General features: G+C 32.3%; 1 long non-coding RNA gene and 5 other non-coding genes across 7 annotated transcripts; all 6 read right to left on the bottom strand.

Annotated features, from left to right (window-relative positions):
- Positions 1–9,778: 9,778 nt before the first annotated feature.
- On the bottom strand, positions 9,779–17,613 carry LOC105421560 (uncharacterized). Of its 2 annotated transcripts, none has more exons than XR_016048469.1 (2): positions 17,261–17,613; positions 9,779–11,199 (listed from the first exon to the last, which is right to left on the bottom strand). It is a non-coding gene; the product is annotated as an uncharacterized LOC105421560 (long non-coding RNA). The 2 variants fall into 2 exon arrangements; XR_967058.3 differs by having other exon boundaries at positions 10,428–11,355; positions 17,261–17,520.
- LOC148779322 (small nucleolar RNA R16) lies at positions 11,904–11,982 on the bottom strand. The gene has a single exon (XR_016048719.1). It is a non-coding gene; the product is annotated as a small nucleolar RNA R16 (small nucleolar RNA).
- LOC148779323 (small nucleolar RNA Z157/R69/R10) lies at positions 12,892–12,985 on the bottom strand. The gene has a single exon (XR_016048715.1). It is a non-coding gene; the product is annotated as a small nucleolar RNA Z157/R69/R10 (small nucleolar RNA).
- LOC148779324 (small nucleolar RNA R16) lies at positions 13,523–13,604 on the bottom strand. Its single transcript, XR_016048718.1, has one exon. It is a non-coding gene; the product is annotated as a small nucleolar RNA R16 (small nucleolar RNA).
- On the bottom strand, positions 14,123–14,217 carry LOC148779325 (small nucleolar RNA Z157/R69/R10). The gene has a single exon (XR_016048717.1). It is a non-coding gene; the product is annotated as a small nucleolar RNA Z157/R69/R10 (small nucleolar RNA).
- On the bottom strand, positions 14,401–14,492 carry LOC148779326 (small nucleolar RNA Z157/R69/R10). Its single transcript, XR_016048716.1, has one exon. It is a non-coding gene; the product is annotated as a small nucleolar RNA Z157/R69/R10 (small nucleolar RNA).
- Positions 17,614–19,677: the final 2,064 nt, after the last annotated feature.

The following is a 19,677-nucleotide window of genomic DNA, read 5'->3' on the forward strand; positions in this document are numbered from 1 at the left end:
TTTTGTGGCCATTCTTTTTATACAATATGGGCTAACAATCTTTGGGAAAGGTTTCTATAATTCTCCTACCACACAGATGATTTATACTTCTCTTACCATCCTGCCGTCCAATTTTGATCAAGAGAGCTACTCACCGTTTGATCTTAGATCCGACGTCTTAAAGTATTTTATGTTTGATTTTTTTATATAAATTATATGAATATGAAAATTGCTACTTGCCATCTTTTCATTGGGGCGTACCTATAAAAAATAATAAAAATAAATTTTTGATAAAATATAATAATCAAAATACCCCTTGAAACTTTTAGGGGTATTTTGATCTTTTTATTTTATTAGAAATAATTGTTTTCATATTTTTCGCTAGTGCGAGTTTAATGGAAGAGTTGATATTCAAAATTTGGTACCAAAATAGTTTATAGAAAAAAATATAAAAAAAAATAGCGTAAAGACATGACATTGTGATTGGGACAATCTCAGCCTTAACCCTTCATTCAGAATGGAGGGTTGGATAAGGAGAAGTATATAAGTTTTATGTTATGGCGAAAACATAAAAAGCTTATCCAAAATCTTTGGCCATAAATTTTATCCATATTCATACGTATTTGCTCCACGAATCTACTGGTGACAACAAAGATGTCTTACCATTGAAAATCTCTCTCTTCGCGCCTACCCCATAGGACCATTGTTTGAGGCTACAAAAACTCAAATTTTCTTTGTTTTTGACGCAATGAGAACCCAAAAAAAATTTGTCTTGCTAATGTTATAACAAAGTTATTAGGACAGGCCATGAATGGTTGAGGGTTTTCGTCCCATAAAACTTGGTCCGATAATTGGTTGAACAAGTAGGATTTGACTTTATAAGAAAAAAAAAAAGATATAATAGCTTTAAATATAAAATATATTAAAAGAGAAATGGTCGTATAATCCAAAGAATCACCGCCAAATTTGGCATGGATCTATAGAAAAATCAAGTGCTACACCTATTTAATAATTTTTCTAGAAATCCATGCCAACTTTAATGGTGATCCTTTGACAACTTTAATGGTGATCCTTTGACGTCCTACACATGGGTGGAAAAAAATCCTATATGATCATTACTCATATTAAAAATCCACTTTATTTAATTGTTTGAATCATCGAAATGAGTGGGTACACTCGTCATAACTGATCAAATATTAGTTTTAATTAGTTTTAGAGCGAATCTAATTTTTACCCTAAATCATGCCAACAAAGGCCAAATCCGCGGTCCGAATAGTTAAACCCCTGTTTAATCTTGTCCTGATACCTATGATTTAAAGTTCCGTGGACGCAACAGTCATGATGCTTATGATTTAAAGTTCTGTGATCGCAAAGTCAAAAAAAGTATAAAATAACTTTATCTACAAAAATAAAAACGTTCACTGCAATCAACTGTAACAGAGAAATTTTGTGGCTGAGGTGTAACATTGACCCCGGTCCTGAAGAAAATTTCTTCCACTTTGTGAATGAAACACTACCATAGTAGTCCAATATTACATCATACAAAAATCTTTGTCTTTAGACTTTGTGCCTATGACCTTTGTGTAAAAAAAAATTAATGAACTCCCCAAAATAAGTCCATTAAGTTGGGCTCCAAATCAATTGGTCTGGTCCCCTAAAGAGTGTTCAGACCAAGGAGTTATCTTTTCCCAAATATTGTGGCTCTGACTCCAATGTGATTAACCCACACCTTGACTACTTCAGCTAATCACGCTTGAGTACTTGCACGGATCATTCACTTTTGTTAAAAGTTAGGTCATTATTGAGTATTTATTATCCCAAATAAAAAAAAACAAAATAAAAAGTTTCATTTTTTTGGGTAACTTAGTGGGCGAGAAGGCGCCCTTTCTATTTTTCATTAAATAGAAATAGAGAAAATATAAACCACAGCGTTTTAACACTACAATAGAGTAATTATACCAATTTATAAAATAAAAACAAAAAAATAAAATCTAACAGTCTAGAATGTAAAAATATAACGTTAAAAAAAAAATTTCCCGCTCCAAACCAATTAACATTATTGTCCTAAAAAGATTTCTTGAGATATTAGTACATGAAAATTCTATCTTGGACCATGATGACTATGAGCTGGAAATCTCCATCCACAACCCACTCCAAACAAATTCACATTATTTTCCATGAGAGGTTTCTTGAGATATTAGCACATAAAAATTATTTCTAGGACCATGATAAATGTGCGGTTGAAAACACCATCTATAATACGTATACAATAAAGTTAGTCTTTGTGCGATCATTATGCAAAAAGAGCCCCAGATTTTCCATGAAAGGTTTCTCGAGATATGAAAATTCTATCTAGGACCATGATTATCTATAATACGTATACAATAAAGTTGGTCTTTGTGTCATCGTTACGAAAAAAAAAACCCCATTATCTACAATTGAGCCTAGACAAATAAGGTTTTGTATAATATAGTCAAATAATTTTCTATACTTTGCTTGGAATTTTAGAGTTTGCTATAAATAATAGAGTCTCAACCATCACAAGGTCACCCTAAATAGGGGAATACCATAAAGGAGTATATGATATATGACTATTTACTTTTAGTAAGGGGTTTAAATCTGGATTGGTGAATTAGCATTTTGGATAAGGAATCGGCCAATCGGTCAGATTCGGTCTTAAATATTATTTAAAAAATCTAAAAATATTTATTAAAAATCATTATAAATATTATGTTTTAGGAATCCAATAAGAAATGGGGGTACTACTACATTGATAACTTTCATTTTTTTACATCAATATGTGAATATTGAGATGTTCTTTCCATGTATGAACTATTGCTAACTATGAAATTTGCATCATACAAAAAGAGAAGCATAGAATTATCATGGATTAAATATATAATCATATATGAACTACAATAAAACGTACAATTCTTAAAATATGACCAAATACCGAATTGAAAGACGATATTGTTTTTCATCTGGATCACGCTGGTGCCATTGATTGAATTCGTGTGACAAATCATTGACTTGATCTAGGAACGAATAATCCAAATTAGTAGACACCTGAGATTAATTCACAAATTTAATCAGCAAATTGTTTTAAAATTAATTAGTCAAAGAACCCTAAAATTTTATTCTATGTATTTGCATTAAAAAATTGGCAATAAAGTTGAACAGTACAAGTTAATTTCACATGATAATTATAAATTGACAATTAATTGAATATAATTCACAATTTTAATCAAAAACTTATTTTAAAATTAATTACTCAAAGAACCCTATATAAATTAAGGTCAAAGTCTTCAAAATCTCATGTGAACACCAACATTCACGATTTTTTCAAAGTTCGATCAACAAAACTTTGTTAATCACACGAATAACAACAACAATTATCTAAATAACATCATTATCTTCAAAAAGCCTCTGAAATCATTCAAAATGATGCCCTAATTCACCTAAAATCATTAGTGTTGTGGAACAAAGAAAAGAAAAAGAAGTTCTAAACTGTTCTTGAGAAACCGTTACTTCAAATCACAAATACACCATTAATCGACCAAAAATCCCAAAATTTGGCTACAATATCTTGTGAATAATACTATTAAGATAAAAAAAAGCCTATAATTTGATAAAACATTATGCCCTCTTTCATCTGCAATCGATGAAAGGGTGGAAAAATAAAAACCCTGACCGATTCTTGAGAAACCATGAATTCAAATCACAAATACACTAGTAATAAACAAAAAAAAACAGAAAATGGGCTACAATTTGTTGTGCATGATACTATTAAGATAAAAAACCATATGATTTGATAAAAAAATATTGTGCTATTTCGTCTGCAAATGATGATGTTCTTCAGAAATCATGAGTTCAAATCGAAAATCCACTAGTAATCGACAAAAAAACTTATAAATAGGCTACAATTTCTTGTCAATGATACTATCAAGATAAAATATTCTATGGTTTGATCTAAAATCTTGCCCTATTTCATCTGCAATCGATGAAATGGCAGACTTTTTTCAAAACGAATTTTGTTCTTCACAAAACCGTGAATTCGTAGGTTCAAATCGATGGTGGTTTCATTTTTAATGATCAATAAGGTTGTAAATGACAGTTGGACTTATGTAATCTAACCGGTGTATATATTCTTTTATTTCTTTTTCTTCTCTTTTTCTATTTCTTTTCCGGTTTAGATCACTCACAAGTAGTCGATTACAACATAATTTATTTTTAAAAAAATAAAGAAAAACAAATCTAGGATCTAAAACTTGATGTCATTAAAACCTTTCTTTTATTAACCAAAGAAACTCATAATGATCTGCATAGGAATAACAAAAAACATAAGAAGTAAATATGACAAGAAACAAGAAAGAGAGTGTCAGATATTACCTCAACTTCGCTAATTACACCTCACATCGAGTTATCACATTCCAATGGTACAGGGTCAATGGTCAACATTCAATCTCAATCTTGAGAAAACAATTAGGTCAAAACCTCCAATGGAACAAAAACTCATTCCAAAAGCTTGCATCTCAAACTATAGCTTAACCCCTTGATAACCTAGTTAAGAGAGACAGCATCTCTTTTCCAAACCCTAACCCTTTAGGCTATGAGATATGGAGGAAGAGAGAGAGTCTTTCTATACGGGGCGTGTCCCCCTACTTTGGTTAAGAGAGAAAGAGAGAATCTCAAGAGATGGGCGTGCCCCTTTTTTGCAAACTAAAGACAGAGAACTACTCTACCAGGGGCGTGCCCCTTTTTTACAAACTAAAGAGAGAGAACTACTCTACCAAGGGCGTGCCCCTCTATGCTTTATGAGAGAGAGAAGAGAGAGATTTTGGTCTAGAGATATTCTAGCGCTTCAAGGGCCTTAGGGTTTTTCCATGGCTCGCCTCTTCTAGTGGATTGAATATGCACCATTGATCTTGGGTGACTTGTGGGGTAAGAGATATGAGCCATCTATTCTATAGAAAGGTCATCAAGATCATATGGAAGGTGCTAGAACCTTCATGTCCTATTTTTTAAATCATTTTCCCATCGATTAATTTAAATAATAAAATATCTACAATAATATTTTGCTTTATTATTTCATGCATAAGCCTGGTCACACTTGTTTTTATTTGATTTCAAAGCTTCCTCATACACAAGCTTTCCAAAATCATGATATCTTCTCTCGCAAGCCTTATGGCTGAGACAACAATTAGAAAGTGCATGGGGTGGGGCGTGCCACCCTATGGTGGCTTCCATGGGCCCCACCAAATTGCCATTATGGGTCTATATACATTTTTGGGCCTCTCATACAATATAAAATTATTTTAAAATAATTTATGATTTTTAAAAATTTATAAATTTAAATAATTAAATCAATATAAAATCACTCTCTTTGTTTTTATAAATCCAAATCTCATAAATAAAATATTCAAAAATTCATAAAAAATCAAATAACAATTCTAAAAATCATATAACATTAAAACAAATATAATTAAATACTTACGAAGGAAAAATAATCCATATGGTTTATGAATAAATAAATAAACACTAGGGCACTTCACCTTCTACTATAGACTACAGCCCACACTTGCTTTCTCAAACCGATTTAGTATTGTCCATGACCCACAGTCTATGTAGGGGTTCATTAGTGGGTCACCTAAGTCTAGTCAATGGGCAAGGAGTTGTAATCTTAATCCGTGGATTTTAGTTCTCCCTTAGAGACGTACCAATGTCACCTAGACCTGATGCAACCACAGCTCTATGGTGCATATGGGTAATCTCTCACATACACAAGTTTTACCCTAAAAGGTGATTCTCTTTCTCGAAATGGTTGTCATATGTACATGACGTGTGATGGTATGCTGATGAGGTTTTGGCCCCCATCTCTAAAGGCCTCCATCAACAAAAGCACCACACATTCCCTCGGTTCACTCATCCAGGTATACTCCCACCTCATCAAGGAATAACCCATTATAACCCTTATCGGTTTAATCTCTATGCACATGTAACATAAGTTTTTACCAGCCAACTGACCTAGATTGTAAAGCTCAGTCCGATATTAGCAAACATCATGTACTTAATATAGTCCACACAGGACCACACTCCCACTGAGTTCATGCTCTATACAAGCACTCATAAGGCCTTTAATGGCAACGCATACCCAACAGTAAAGTGATATGTGAAGGTAGCAAAATTCGATTTTGCTCAAATAATTGATAAAAAAGCTTCAAAGTTTGATCATTGAGCTCAAATAATTCAACTTCATTATTCATCATTGAAACTTGTTGGAATCGGCGAGTCTACTATAACAGACTTGCCCAACTCACTGGGTTCCTTTCTAAACACGGGCGATTTGTTGTTTTGAGCTAGAATCAACACAGGATGATCGATTCCCATGTCGGCTCGCCCGAGTCCATACCGACTCAACGATTTTAAAACCAGTACTTTTAATACTAGAAAGTCATAATTACTATGCTCCATTGATGCTAAATTTGATAGCTTAAAAGTGTATCACATAGTTTGATAAAATTTTATTTTGTACTTTGTGTCCAATCAATGACACACCATAAGCTACCTGGTTTCATATCTAATAATCAATAATGATTGTGGCTCAACTATACCTAAAGGAAAAGGTTTTATTACATATATTTCTTACATATATTTCCTTAAGATACAATCCTTAATTTACGAACTCATGGAGTATAAGTAGTATATTACCTTCTTGATTATCAAGAGCTATTAGTTACACTAATTTATTTTTAAAAATATAATATTAATTTAAATTAATAGATATGGAAAATACCTATGCAACACATTCCTCAAGTTTTTTTATTTTCAATTAATAATTTATATTTCAATTTTTTTTGCCATTTCTTAAAATTGATTTTAAAATGATCAATATAATGACTTCATGCGCTTTTGAAAATTTCATTAAACTAAACTTAACTTAGGCATTTTATTGGTTATCCTATTTGAAATGGAGTTTGAGGTCTTCTAAGATATAAATCTTTTAAAAAGCTAGTTAGTGCTAATAAGAGAGATATTTACAAAAAAAATAATACAACATTTTCAATTTTAAATTTTTATAATTATGAATTTATTATCTAAAAGTAGTTTAAGTTGATAAAATGATCATTTTAATTTTTTGAAAAATTATCAAAATACCAATGAGAGAAGTACTATTTAGCATTTTATATTTTTGGCACTATTTCAAATTATCTTCATGTGTGCTTCTATGTGTATTTTGAAATTAAATCAAACATTGTTAAATAGTTAATCTTATATGACTTTTTTTTGTTGTTTTTTCCTATTTTATTTAAGAGTAATGATCTTATAAGACCCCTCTCCCACCCATATGTGTAGGACCCCAAATGATCACCATTAAAGTTGGCACGGATCTCTAAAAAAGTTATCACAGTATAGGATTTGATTTTTCTATAGATCCATGCCAAATTTAATGATGATCATTTGGAAGCCTACACAAATAGATGGGGCACGATTCTATAGGATCATTTGTCTTTATTTAAATAACTATTATAATTGTTTGTGTTAATTAAATTTCTAAACAACATAAACTCAATTGATACGTCAATGCATCACAGGCTGTAGACTGGTTAATACCAATTTGAACAAGGCTGATCATTTCAGCTTTACCATTACAAGGGTTTTTACTAAGAATTGCGAGTGGATAAACAACACGACGCATGTTTCGAAACTTAGAGAAACATGATATTTATTTGGGGAAAGAGTTTTACTTAAGGGACAGGACTTAAATAATCAACTTAATGCGGCATTTCAAGAATTCACTAAAGGGTGTGGTTTCTGCAACTTTTTTTTTTATACCAATGTTCAGAACTTTATTGATACTTTAAAAAGAAGATTACATCCTAAGTGACAATAAGAGAGTTTAGACCAACACCCTTTTAGCCAAAGCATCAGCAATCCCATTCTATAAGGTTGCAACCTTAAACAACCGAATTAAGGCGCACCACCAAATTTTAATAAAAGTTGGTCTGAAAAATTCTTAGGATTATCTCATAATCTATTTTCATATCTAATTATAAAATTTTAAACTCCAAAAATAGTTAAAATCAAGAAGATAAATAAACATATGAAAATCATGACACTAGAAGAAGTTTGTTTTGATGTCCAAATATCTTCAAATTGATAATCTCGACATCAAGATGCATGGACATTAGAAAAAAAAAATAGATTTCAAGTTTTGAAAATAGTGTATTTTGTAACTCATTTTTGGACCGTCAAGTTTCAAGATTTTCAAGTTTTCATAGATCTATCAATCTACATTGTTTTTGAAGCTTTAAACTTTATAAATAAAGATGAAAAGAAATTTCAAGGCTATTACAAATATTTTCACTATTGAAACCAAATTTTTTGATAGTATTTGAAGTAGGCTCTACTTTGATTGTTTACAGCCTGGGTTCTATACAAACTGCACGCGGATTTTTAACTTACTTTCTCTTTGGATTAGGAATAGCCGTGTCTATTATTCTAATGACAAATCCTAGCATCGAAAGTAAGGGCACGCTTTCGATACTTGCTCTATAGTGGTCAAACACTTCCCTTTCCGTAATATATGGTAAGTCGGACACTTATTCGTTCTAAATGAACAGTCGAGACAGATCCAATTACAATGTAATGCCCGAAAATTATTTATATTTATTTTTTTTTTTGCAAAATATTTAGATATCAAATTTTGGACATCAATTACGCTTCTAAACTCACATGCAAAAAATATATATATAAAAAATTCCCACTAGCATAAAAGGATCAAAATACCGTTGAAAGTTGTATGGGAACTTTGGGTATTTTATTTTATTGAAAATATAATTTTCTATTGTTTTTCGCCACTCCCCAATGAAATCATCACACATACTGCATTTCATATTTATATAATTTATAGAATAAAAACTAAAAATAAAATACTCTAAAACCTTGAATCTATACACCAAACAATCAATAGCTTATTTGATCTTAAATTGGACAGCTGAATAGAAAAAAGTATTAAAAATCTATAAAGTAAGGGACATATAAAATTTTCCCTAGAATGACTAAGAAAAATAAATAAAAAATATTGTCAAAATGAATATGACTTTAGTCATTTTTAATTGTTAATTTTAGCTAAGCTCCAACACTACAATTAGAATAAAAATAATGTGCCATCAAACTCTTTGTCGTTAACATAAAACACCACAACCACTTCGAACCATTTTATATATATATACCATCATGGTCCATTTTTTAAAAAGAAGAGTTTATATAGAGCCGAAGCTCCAAACAATCAAATTTAAACCTAGCTCAAAAATTTCACTAGAAGAGGTTGTTTTGATGCTCAAATATCATCAAATTAATCATCTCGACATCAAAATGCATGGACATGAAAAAAAAATTGATTTCAATTTTCGAAAATAGTGTATTTTGTAATGTATTTTAGACCATTAATTTTCAAGATTATCACGTTTTCATAGATCTATCAATCTACACTATTTTCAAAGCTTTAAACTTTATAAATAAAAACAAAAAAAGTATTTTAAAGCTATCACAAAGATTTCTTGAAACGCTCTAATTTGATTGTTTAGACCCAGGCTCTTGAAACGCTCTAATTTGATTGTTTAGACCCAGGCTCTATACAAACTGCACCCGTTATTAAATCCAACGAAGTTTTCCTTCGACTATGTGAAAACATCACACTCCAATCATCTGATTTCACATCACGTTATTTGTGACCTTTGTGCACAAAAAAATAACAGTATCATTACAAAGCCATATAAAAATCTGTGCAACCCGTCAGTGTCGCAATAGGAAGAAGAGTAGATTGATAATTAAAAAAGCTCTCATCTCTAATTGTAATACATTAAGGGTTTGAATTGAGCATTCAAATTTAATGATCAGAGTTACAGCACGCACTTCCGAGTCGGAGCGGGAACAGGACCCGAACCCAAACCTGAAATCGATATGCTAACCCAAACCGGTCTTGGGCACAGAACCGGAACCAGACCCATATCCATATATGGTGGTACCAAAACCCAAACACGGTCACGAAATCCATATATGGGCCCCAGAACCGACAGAGTCCAAAGTAACCTGACTTGGAATGTATTAGGAAAGATTCCCAAACCTGTACCGGAAGGATTATCATCAATTTTTGTTTACTGAACCCTAGACTTTCGATCCATATTTGAACCAAAATACAAGTAATTTCAATCGAAATCGAAACTGCAAAAGAAATGGCAGATTTTCACAACAACAAAAACAACACCCTAACTTGAACACCAAATAAATAAGGAAAGTTTCACATAATTGATGACTCATTACAGCATTTTTAAAGACAATTTTGAATCATTTCCATTTAATAACGCTTTGAAAAAAGTTAAATTCGCACACCTACTATCCATTGTAGTAAATCCTCAATTAGCTAATCAACAATCCAAGAGGGGGTATACGCAGGACAATATTCAATTCTAATTTGAATATGAAAATTTTCAAACGATGCTCACAACTAACATTTTTCCTACCTTTGAACTACCAAAAAAAAAAAAAAAAAAAGTAGTTAGGGAATAAGGTTTTAATGCATGACATCATTTCATATGCGGTGCCCTCATTAAAAAACATCTTGAAAATCTTATTTGCAACAAATATTTAAACCTCAAAAGATGAATCACTTAAACTTCAAAACATCACCCTTCTACTTTCCCTTTAAATCACAGCCCCCTTGCTGTAAGGTGTGCCACCCATGCTATGTGATCTTTGGTTTTGGTGAAGAATGAAAATCCCATCATCGAGCCCACTTGAGCTCGTTGCACAAGTCATTGGACCTCCAAAAATTGAACCCATTTTCATTGAACACTTCAAGGTCCTATAGTCCGTCAGCTCATCAAACCCTCCAAGCCTGAACCCACCATGAGACTCCTTCGGCATACTCCATTCCAAACCTGAACCCACCATCCCATACTCAGTGTGAGACTCTTTCAGTATACTCTGTTTAAGACTCCTTCGGCCATTTGAGACTCCTCGCATATGAACAAATTCATGCCTTCTGATCTCTTCATTCATCGCCAAGAACGAATTTCAGATAACATAGATGCCACACCCTATGGCCAAGGTTCAGACAAGGCAAGAAAATAGAGTTGGCCATGATGTTGTCGTTTCCATTGACTACCTCAAGACCATCATCATCATCATCCAAGTTTTATCCCAACTATTTGAAATTGCCTACACAATTCAAATTTCATCACATAACCCTAGCTCAAGCCCGTAAAGTTGTATCAAGATTCAAAATAGAGAATCGGCCTAACGTAATTCTTCTCCATTTCATTCCGGAGCTTGGGACAGGCAATCAAAGTTGTTTTTGTCAAACGAATTGAAAATCTAGAAATGATCCAGGTAATGTGTCACAAAAAGTAGTATTAATGAGCTATTTCAAAGACTAGAAATCTCTTTTTGTCTCTATATTTCGAGATCTCAATGTTGAGATGATCTAGTAGATGTTACTCCAACATCAAAACTAACTTAATTCTACCTAAATATAAACTTCTTCCTTAATCAAAATGAATGTTATCAAAAATAAATCTTGGGGCATATTATTTCTACAAGACCAAAATGAAACTATAAAAATTCAGATTGGGTACCTTTTTCTCATATTCAAATTCAAGTATCTCAAGGCGCCAAATTCCAAACTTAATGAAAAATAATGCAATTGGAGTAGAAATTATTCACACTTTGCACCAAAATGCAATCATAAGAGCAGAACTAATTACAATTAAAAACCCATATTGATAGGGACTATTATAAAATTGAGAATCAACTACTAGATAACAGAATTAAAAATCTTAGTTACCCACAAAAAAAACAAAATATAAACAAAAAATGGGTTTCCAAAATATGAAGTATAAGCAATATTTATTAGGAGAATTAAAAATGGCATCAGACAATAAGCAGAGTATTAATCCACATCATTGTTCAGTGTGTAGGATAAGACTTTCATCATTTGCCATGACATTATCAGATCAACAAATGCAAAATGCAAAAAATATCATAAAATTCTCAATAAGAAAACAGATACACACTTTAGTTTTTAATAACTAATGAAAACTCAGACAATAATATACACCAAACCTGTAGCACCAAGGCATCAATGTCAAAAACAAGGTTCCCACAGAACGACATTGCAGGGTCCTAAGTCCAAATCATCCCTACAGACTCAGCCCAGTCGAGTTTGTAATATTCATAGAAAACTATACAAACTAGCAATTATGGCTGGTTTTTTAAGAACTCGACACCATGCCACGCGCTTTTTAGAAAAATTAAACACCCTAAGGCTTCAATTCTCAAGTAAAGCTGCAACAATACTGAAAAGAATCAAAATAAGATGGACCCAACCAAGTCTGGGCCTAGGCCTGACCACTGTTGGGCTAGGTAGGACCAAGCAGGTTCAAAGGAAAAACAAAAAGAAAATGAGAGAAAATACAAGGCCAAACTGGGCCGGCCTTGCCGTGTTGGGGCCAGAGGACTCACTAGCCCCATCCTTGAACTGCAAGGGCAAGGTCAGGCTACATTTTATGGCTCAGTCCTAGTTTTTAGAGCATGGACTACCAAGAGAGGCCACTGGGGCAATAGCAACATTTTAAATGCCTACTCCCAGATCTAAGCTCTAGAACCTTCGTAGTAGGAGAGAGAGAATGAGGTTCCTAGCAGGAAGCAGTGATTAAATGCCTACTCCCAAATCTAAGCTCTATTTCGACCTGTTGTAGATAAATTAAACACCCTAAGGCTTCAATTCTCAAGTAAAGCTGCAACAAAGCGGTAAAGAATCAAAATATGGATTTAATGTAGAGTATTTGACAACTCAAACTCTTTTTTTTTTTCCTGAAATTCTTCACTTTGCATTATAGCATACTTATTATTTGAGGTACTCAGACAGCCAAGGGTTTGTCTTCAACTTCTGGATAATACCAGATCAGAAACTCTAGTCCACAATTAGCTTCATCATCGCACCAGCAATCAAAAATTAAAGTCAAAGATCAAGCAGAATGAGAAAAAGGGGGAAAATGAACCAAGAATGAGAATCAACAAAGTAAAACAGAAGGCACTCTTAAGTTGCTTTACACAAGATAAATAGAGGAATGGGATCATAAATAGAAACGGGAAAGGGACAATAGGAAAGAAAGACGGTTTCAATCAGAGAAAAGGAGAAACATATATGTAAATCAAACAGGAAATAAAAGATTTAAAATAATCTATGACCAACGTCAAATTAAAAAAAAAAAAAAAAAAAGGAAATGACTATATCATTCTCACATCAAGCATTAATTAAAATATATGGTCTCAAAAATCAATATTGAAGAAGATTTTGATTTGGGTCTCTCTTTTACAAATACCAAAGTAAAACTACGAATTCAAATTGAGTGTCTTTCTTGTATTCAAGTACAGGGTATCTTAAGGAACCAAAAATCCAAACTTGGTAAAAAAAAAATTAAAAATGAGTTACCACAAAATAAAGAAACTAATATCAGCATCAAATTTACTAGAAGTTGAAAATGGCATCAGATAATAAGCGAAGAATTAATCCACATCAATGTTCGGTGTGTAGGATAAGAATATTTCCATCATTTGCCACTAAGTTAATAGTCCAGAAAATTTAAAAAGCAAAATATGATAAAAATGCCCAATAACAACACGAACATGAACAACAAGTAGAAGTTATTCACAACAAAGTTATGGCTGCTAATTTCTTCCAAAAAGAGATCCTTAAATTAATGAACAGGCACGAATATAATATGCACCAAACTATAAAAAAAAATGCCAATGTTCAAAAACAAGGCTCCCAATGGGGACTCAGTAGGGTCCTGAGTCCGAGTCATTCATACACACTTGGCACAGCCAAGTCTGCACAAGCAATAACAATAAAATATATTAACTAGCTTTTCTAAGGACTCAAACTTATGTCATATCTAAGTAACTCCAACTCCCAAGCTTAAATCGCCCAAAGACTCCATTTCTGACCTAAAGCGCCCAACAAGATTCAAAAAGAAAATAAATAAATAAAAATAAAAAATGAATTTAATGTAAAGGGAAAGTATTTAGTAACCCATGCTTTTTTGAATTTAGTTTTAGTCTATGAGATATTGTTATTAATTGAGGAACTCAGACAGCCAAGGGTTTGTCTTCAACTCCTGGATAAAACCAGATCAGAAACTCTAGTCCACAATTAGCTTCATCGTCGGACCAACAAACAAAAATTTAAAGACAAAAGATCCAGCATAATGATAAAAATGTGAGTATATAAACCCAGAATAAAAGCTCCAACAAGAACAGAAGAAAGCACAAAATGCATTTAATGTAAAGGGAAAAATTTGGTAGCCCACGCTTTCTTATTATTTTTTATTTTGCATTGTAATATATTTTTATTATTCGGGGTACTCAGACAGCCAAGGGTTTGTCTTCAACTTCTGGATAATACCAGATCAGAAACTCTAGTCCACAATTAGCTTCATCATCGCACCAACAAACAAAAATTTAAAGACAGAAAGCAAGCATAGAGAAAAAAAGGGAGAAAATAAACCCAGAACGTGAATGAAAATAATAAAACAGAAAGCACCTTGTGAGTTGCATAACACAAAACAAATAGAGAAAAGAGATAATAGGAAAGAAAGATGGTGTAAATCAGAGAAGAGAAAAGACAAAAACATAATAAAAAATAAAGAGTTAAGCTGGAAAAATGAAGACAAACAAGCAAGGAAAGAGAGTATTCAGAGGAGAGAGAAGGAATGGATCAACAAAAGAGAGAAGCCAAAATGACAGAGAAGAGGATACGAATAAATTTATTGCTCTGGGAAGCGGGTTACGGTTTCCTTTGGTAACCCAAGCTGAATAAAGTGGCATCTCAAATATTATCAAAAAGCAATTCAGTCACTAATAAACATGCAAATAAATCACCTCTATTTAGAAAAGCGTGCTGTTTGTATAGAGCCTAAGCTCTAAACAATCAAATTAGAGCCTACCTTCAAATAGTGTCAAGAAATGTCGTTTCAATATTGGAAATCTTTATAAAATATATTTTGATATTTATTTATAAAGTTTAAAGCTTCAAAAATAGTGTAGATTGATGGATCTATGAAAACTTGAAAATTGACGGTCCAAAAATGCATTACAAAATACACTATTTATTTCCAAAACTTGAAATCCATTTGACGATATGAGTAATGATCCTATGAGACACTCCCACACCCATATGTGTAAGACCCCAAAGGATAACCATTAAATTTGGCACAAATCTCTAAAAAAATCAAGTCCCACACCTATGTGATAACTTTTCTAAAAATCTATGCCAAATTTAATAGTGATCCTTTGGAATCCTACACACATAGGTGCCGCAGGGTCTCATAGGATCATTACTCTTGATCCTATGATCCTATGGGAGAGTCTCATAGGATCATTACTCTTGATCCTATGAAGATGAGTAATGATCCTATGAGACCCTCCCACACCCATATGTGTAGGACCCCAAAGGATCACCATTAAATTTGGCATACATTTATAAAAAAGTCCAATCCCACACCCATGTGATAACTTTTCTAGAGATCCATGCTATATGAGCATCCAAACAACCTCTTTTAGTGAAATTTTTGAGGTTGGCCCAAATTTGATTGTTTAAAGCCTCAGCTCTCTATAAACTTTCCCCTTTAGTAAATCATGTATACAAAAACAGCTCTTATTTCAGATCCTAAAAATGGTCCATCCTATAACACTCTCTAAACCATACATTTCAAGTGTTCATTAACGTGCTAGATTTACACCCTTTTGGATCTTCAACTTCAACAGTGAAGAGAAGAGCACTGTAGCTTTCGGTGGGCTTGTAGGGCCAGACAACAGACGTAAAAGCGCCATAGTATAAAACACTTGCCACTAACCCTATTTGAATCGATCCCAAAATGTATGAAAAGTTTGCACAAATTGTAGGAATGTCTTTAATGAGGGGCGGGAGAGAAATACAAATAGTTCTTCTTCGCTTTCGTAATTTCAAAGGTTTACCCAAATTTTAGAAATCTTTAGTAGGGAGACAAAGAGGCAAGGTTCTTTTATATTTCAGAAAATTCCCAAAATATATAGAAATATTCCACAAACTCACCAGTAAACCAAATTTTTTACATGAATAAAAACACAGTAAATCCCTCAGAAGTAATAAGTTGCAGACATTCAACATGGCATCAGTTCAGACCGCCCGTCTGCTTATTTTTCATCACAGAGAAAATAAAAAAAAAAATCGCAGATTTTAAAACAGAGAGGAGCATTGTCAAAACCAGATGATGCCAAAAGAGAAAGAGAGAGGAAGAGAGCACAAGAGAGAGATACTTAAAACCTAAAAAAATCAATCTCATATCCAAAAAAATGAGAAAACAAAGGGAATTTGCACAAAGTGAATATGGATTAATTTATCAGAAAAAAATATATATGTGTTGGACCATTTGACACCAATGCAGGCTAATTCTGCATTGGGTTGGTAAGCCAACAACTCGCTTTTAGCACCAGTTTTAACCCTTTAGCAAGGCATAAACAGATACTAATATAGCATAATAATCCATTAACACGCTAATGGGCTGGTAAATGATGCTTATTTCCCCCAAATACCCAACTTAAATGACAAAAAATACTTTTTAATGGCAACATCCATTTCTTGCGCCAAGAACTACCATAAGAAAACCAGTATATAACAATAGCTTCTTCATTGCAAGAATATTAACAAACATTACACAAAACAGAGATTAATAAAAAATGCATAGTACTATATGTAGTAGAGAAGGACATATTTCTCAGATAGAAATCAATAAAAAGAGAGAGATTCATCAGATAAGATACAATAAAAAGTACCTTTAACATAAAAATAAAATCACTTTCAATGGTAATTTCCATTTCTTTCTCAGAATAAATAGAAACAATCATAGACATTTCTCAGATGTCCAGACATAAAATAGCATCTTCGTCATTGATAATATATATCTATATATATATATATATATAAAAAAAAAACAGAATAAAGAAATGCATTTGTTTCTCGAAATAGAATCACAAAATGCACATTACAACACGAAGTAGATATTGATATAATTTGCATGAAGAAATTACCAAAAGCAAGAAAGAATCATCAGATAAAAAATAAAAATGTGAAGTGCAAGGCAACTGCAAACAAAGTGTGACTCAAAACAAACCAAAATAACTCATAAGAAGACGAAAATAAAAATAAAAAAATAAAAAACAGAGAAGGGTTTTTCTCTACCTATGCATATTGCCTTTGTTCTTTGATGAGAAGAAAAGGTATCCAACTTCTAGAGAGAGAAACTGGTCTCAAAACAACTGGTTACAGCAGTGAGAAACATGGAACTAGGGTTGTATTGTGGGTTTAAAAAGGTCGAGGAATGCGATTAGGGTTTCTTTGGTTGGGGGTAAAGAGGCGCGCAAAATAATTGTTTGGGCTTTTAGGGTTTCAATCGAAACCCTAATTTTGGGCAAGCCATTGTGGGCCGGGGGCCGGGCCTCAGATGATTCACTCATTAAACCCATGTGTAGGTTCTTTCGCGAACCAAAATTTCATCTTTTTGGAATCAGAACCCATTCGAGTCTCGCGGGTCCGGGGAATTTCCTATTTCAAAAAACGAATATAAATTTTGAAAATAAAAAAAAAGATGGAAAAGTATATAATGTGACTATTTATCTTTTGTGCAAAGTGGCCACACAAAATTTTTACTAATGGCTGTGAAATTGGGCTGTTGCATATATTTAATTGATCAAGCTCAAAGCTATCGGATTCATGTAAATGGTTGTAAGTAATTGTGACCGCTTTGTACAAAAAGTATATGATATCATTATATACGATCCCCATAAATATTCAAAATATTTGTCCTACTTTAAAATATTTATAATTTTTTATTTTATACTTGTGACTTTTTAATATTAAAATTTTCCAAAATACTCCCAAAACTTCAAATTATGATTCCAACCTTTCTTATGCACCCAAAGAAAAAAACCTAGGCTTTTTATTATTTTTTTTGGAGTGACCACAGAAATTAACAGAAATGGAGATTCAAGTTCGGAAGCAATCTTTCACGAAAAAACAGGTGACCCCAATCAGAATTAGAACTTGTGAAAGTGAGTCATTTCTTTTAAAAGAAAATTATATAAGTGTGAGGTTTTAAACAATCAAATTAAAGCACACCTTAAAATATATGTTTTGATGCTTTATATACGGTATCAACGTTTTGTAGATATAAGGGTACACCATTTTTTGAGATTTAAATTTCATAATTAAATATTAAAATAGTTTTTTAGCCAGTCGCAAAGATTTTCGACACCAAAAGTACCTATTTTAGCCAGATTTAAAGTTGTGTTATACTTTGTTGTTAAGGTCGAAACTTTATATAAATGAAAAAATTTCTATAAAGATGCAACCATATAATGTAGAACTACGGATGCACCTCAAAAATCCATCGAAAAAAATAGTTTTAATCTTGAAAAACCCTTTGATTGATCATCTCCACATCAAGATGTATGACCATGAAAAATAAAAAGATTTGAAGTCTCAAAAATAGTACATTTTACAACATATTATCTACACTGTCCATTTTCAAAAATTTCATATGTTTATAGATCTACTTAATTTTAACCATATTTTAAATTTAAAATTTTATAATTAGATATAAAAATAGATTTTGAGATAATCCTAAGAACATTTTACATCAAAGTTATATACCATGATAAAATTTGAAGGTGCACCTTACCTCTACAGCTACGATGCATCTGTATGCCGTCTGCACCCTTATATAAATTGCACCCAACTTAAAATATTTCATATCCTAAATAGTTATTTTAAATAGATTTTCTTAATGGGATTGCATTTGAGCATGCCCTTATTTCAAAATCTCTCTTTGATATATTAGGAGACAGGGAAATAATAAATTCATTATTCATAACAATTTCATGAGTTAATGACAAAAGTATAAACTGATTATAATTCTCTCCTAATCTAATATAAATTCATAATTTTTTGGAACTTAATGATAGGAACAATGCAATAAAAGTTCAAAGTCATATTTTGGATACCCTCATAGCCGAGTATGCACTTCATCCCTCGGCAAAAGACTAGCTCAAGAGCAGTGTTTCGAAACACAACCTGGCCACGGGGCTCAGCCCCCTGGCCAGGTCGAGTAACTTAGGCTTGGCCCAAGTTATTTGGCCCGCTTTGGGCTGAGTCTCGCCAAGTCAAAAAGTGTTAAAAGATAAAAAATACAAAAAAAAAAAAAATGTTTAAAGTAAAGGATTATATACAATGATACAATTTTCCTTTGATACAAGGTGGTCATAATTATTTATAACTATTTGATGTGGAACTTGATAGATTGGATGTGTCATAAAGTTAGAAAAACTTTGAGCTTGATCAATGGAATAATTGCAGCCACCCAATTTCACATCCAATGATCAAGATAAATGAGACCACTTTGTATCAAACGTAAATGATCTCATTCTATATTTTCCCTTAAAGTAAAATAAAAAAATCACATCTACATGAGGTTAAAAAATAGTGACAAAAAAAATGGATTTTGAAAAAATCAATGTGATATGGGAGGTGCTTTAGAAATAATTAAAAAAACGAGGGAAAACATAAAAATAAGTATTCATGGCCGAAAAACTTTCCAATGT

This window comes from Amborella trichopoda, chromosome 13 (assembly GCF_054954075.1).
Source record: "Amborella trichopoda isolate Santa Cruz 75 chromosome 13, AtrichopodaSantaCruz75HAP2 v2.0, whole genome shotgun sequence".
In the NCBI taxonomy this organism is placed as follows: Eukaryota; Viridiplantae; Streptophyta; class Magnoliopsida; order Amborellales; family Amborellaceae; genus Amborella; species Amborella trichopoda.